Consider the following 3,966-nt stretch of genomic DNA (forward strand, 5'->3'; position numbering starts at 1 on the left):
TGTTATTTTGGTAGCAACACACTAATGGATTATAAATTGACATATGGCTCGTGAATATATGAGTTTTTGTTTTGTCTGACATGTAAGTAAATTTGCTAAGTGGGCAAAAGCATTGTTTAAAATGTAATGGTAAAAGAAGCGTTGTGGGTAAGTTTTAAAGATATGATTATGTATTATTGTTTTGGGTTCAAGAGTCAAAGAATTCTTTAATTTGGATGCTCAAAAGGGCATCAACAACCTGTTTCATAACATGACAAGTCGAAGTTGGCCCCCACGCAATTTTCCGTGAAGAAAGGAAACAGATTTGTAGAATGTCGTCTTTGCTGCAAATGTGGTTTTTATGAAATTTATAGGAAGATATTTCAGCCGCAGAGCCAGTTTTTATTGGACTTCAGAAGCCGATGTTGTGATGAGTAACCCAACCCTTGGAGCTTCTCAATACGTATGTTAACGGCTGCTCTAGAAGTTCCAAGCGCCTCAGTGGCATGGTCGGTGGTCGCTAGTTCGCTTCCCGGGCATTCCGTTGAGGTGTGAGAGATGTGAATTTCTGGTGATAGAAGTTCACCCTCGACGTGGTTCGGAAGTCACGTAAAGCCGCTGGTCCCGTTGCTGAATAACCACCGGTTCCATACAACGTAAAAACACCAAACAAACAGCTCTAGAAGTTCATATCTTTTTGTCAACTTTCTTACTAACGCAAAGTTCAGTGTATTTTTAATCTTCATGTGTGTGTGTATGTTTAATCAGATTTGTATTTTTCGTGAGGTTTCTCATGAATGGGGGTTTCACAGTTGCATTTGTGTAATGTCTCGTTGATACTTGATTATGTTTTTGCTATGCCTTTGATTTCATGTGAGGTTCTGAAGTATATTTTAACATGTTCCATTGTAATGTGTTTCTGTTACGTTTCGCATATAATGATATCCTTAGGGTTGCTTTGAAGTCATCTCCCATTTAAAACTTCCGGAGAATTTCATTTGTATAATGTTTCTAAATTATTATGGAGTTCGTAGAGCCTTTTCTTTTCAATGTCTCTCACTTCATGTGAAGATCCAGTTTATGTTTTTGAAATGTTCTTCACTTTATGCAGTATTGAGGACCACGTTTGGTTTTTCTGTTTTCATGTAGAATTAGGTCATCTTTTTTGGTTCTCTTTCTTACAAAACTAATGAATTCTTTCTGTCATGGTTCTTTCTTCACTTCAAATTCAGATGAAGATTTTGTGTTACGTTCCTCCTTTTTATGTAATAATGTTCAGGAATATATATTCATCATGTTTTACATGACATATATTTCTGCTTGCTTGTAGACATCACAGTATATCATATTCACCATAAAGAACATAATTAGGGGCAGAATTGGATAGAGAAAATACTGAAATATAAACAGTATGGAGGCACAAATTCTAAAGATAAAGAGATGAACACCTTATTTTAACAGAACGGATACTTACCAAACTAAATATACGACTTCACCACTCAAGAAATTTTACTGTAGTAAATTGCCACCTAACGAATGTAACTTTCATTCGTAATTTTGAAATATGAAACCGCTGGAAAGTGCTTGATTATGCACTCACAAGATTATAGACTACCGCAGCTGCCTCTGTAATGCTCTGCCTAATTACTTCCTGAAATTACACGGCAGCAAACTTAATCATGAATAATTGCTCGCTTAATAAGTTCGCGCCATCATAAATGAGCTTTATTGGCTGCTTATTAAAACAAGAATTGAATGTAAAGTATGTGTTGAACGCATGAGTATGAGACAGAAATGCTTACGAGGTCTTCTCGTGCGCTGTTTAGCAGCGACGCCGATTGCTGCATTGTGAGATTTCGTCCCTTCATTAAGACGCTGCTGACTTCCTGAGTAGCAGTTGATGGATATTTAGTTTGCAGTTTCCTTGATGAGGTCTTTTCTTTCTCTCTCTTTTTCTCTCCTTTTTTTTCTTTAACGACCAACATTCGAATCGTATTTGTAGCATTGGCTCATTATTGCTTTCACGTACGTAATCTTGATAAGAGCATATATATATATATATATATATATATATATATATATACATATATATATATATATATCTATATATATATATATATATATATATACATACATACATACAGATGATGTCATTGAAAATACATAATGCTTTTTAGCTATTACAGATATAAAGCAATGAATACTAATACCTACAGTTGCTCGATTATTCGATGGAGCAAATGAATAAACAAAAGAATATATAAATGCAAAAGAACTAATAAAAATGATATTTTGGGAGAAATAAACACGACGAGCCATACGAAGGTATTGGACCTCCCGCGAGCTTAAATTTCCCGTGATCTCATCGGGGTCGTTATATAAGCTCGATACGGCCGGGTATAAGTAGCGCTTTTAAGCTTCCTAATACGAAACGTTGCCATGTCCTCACATACTTAGGAGGAATTAGCATACAATAGAGTAAAGGGGTCTCGTGTCGGATTTGCCTCTATAACGGATTAATTCCATTAAAAACTTTCACACAGAGAGAGAGGGAGAGAAAGCAAATGGTATATTACAATCTCGTTGACGTAGGCACATATATCTTGAAAGTTCCAAATAAGTCTTGATTTTAGCAATACATCGGTATTTACGTAAAAATAAAAAGCAACGCAAAAAAAAAAAACAAGTATTTTAGTTTAGAATCTTGTTCGAGTATTTTTATACATTAGTTATTTATTATGGTAGATATCTCAATGTCTGTTAATCATTCATAGCGGAAAAGTCTCATTCGCGGAGGCGGACCTAACCGTTATTGAAGATAATGGCTTCCATCTCCGTGTTCAGAGGAATGAGGTATACAAATTCCACCTATAAGAGTTAGCAGTTAATTTCTCCGTGTTGTTATATTAGAGTTGGTATCTGAATCCTGATTACCAACGACGATTTGTTGCGATGGACAGAGAGCTTCAGATGTACTGAACCGGATGGCCTGGTATAATTATAGAGAGACTGAATTCACTCATTTTAATGAATGTTCTTTCTGTGAAGTCTGCTCTAACTGATACTTCCTGGGTACGAGGAAAAAGTTAATGAATCATCCAGCAATTCAAATTTATTTTGAAGAGGATTTTATCCCATGCTTTCCATTGTCACTGCTTTCTTTCTCCTCTTTAGTGCTTATTAATCGACACATTATCTTCGATGTATTTTTAGCTAAAAGATTGTATTCTTTGCTTCCCATCTCAGTCAACGTTGTTGGTGATGTCTTCCGTTTTCATATAATCGATAGGATTCTGCTTTTGATTCAGCTTTTAATGACGCCCTTCCACCTTCACGCTTTCGTTACCATCACCCTGTGGCACGTTGTGGCCTCTACTAAGGCCAGGAGTATACATACACGAGCCGCGCCACAGAGTGGCGTCGGTGTGTGGCGGGGAATGTGGCTTCCCATAGGTTTCCATTGTTTGTAAGCTAAGTCGAGCACACGAGTGTTTGTGGCGAGCTGTTGCTAATCCCCGCCAAACATCGACGCCACTCTGTGGCGCCACAGAGTGGCTCGTGTAGGCCTAGTATTTACACTAGTAATCCGTCCCGCACTTCCACCACCAACACCGTCATCATCACATTCATCAACATTTAATTTCTCTCTTCCCCTTCTCAGAACATCACCTCCATCATTATCACCGTCCGCGTTCTTCCTTCCGTCACATTCATTTTACTTTGTCACTTTAGTGTGATTTCCCGGCAACAGCAGGAAGTCCCCCGCCAAGAGTGGAGGTTTGGGGGCGGTGGTGGGGTTGCAAGAGGGGGCCGGTGTACTACCCACTGCACAAGGTAGATTCGCGCGAGAGGGATGAAGGAACAATGCCATGATTTATGATCCTTGCCGTAATGCTCTCGCCGCCTTCCTTCCTTGTCCCCGCCCTCATCCTGACGATACACAAGGATCCTCTGTAATCAAGCCTTTCTTCAGGTTGTCTGCAGAGA

Source organism: Macrobrachium nipponense, chromosome 39 (assembly GCF_015104395.2).
Source record: "Macrobrachium nipponense isolate FS-2020 chromosome 39, ASM1510439v2, whole genome shotgun sequence".
Taxonomy (NCBI): Eukaryota; Metazoa; Arthropoda; class Malacostraca; order Decapoda; family Palaemonidae; genus Macrobrachium; species Macrobrachium nipponense.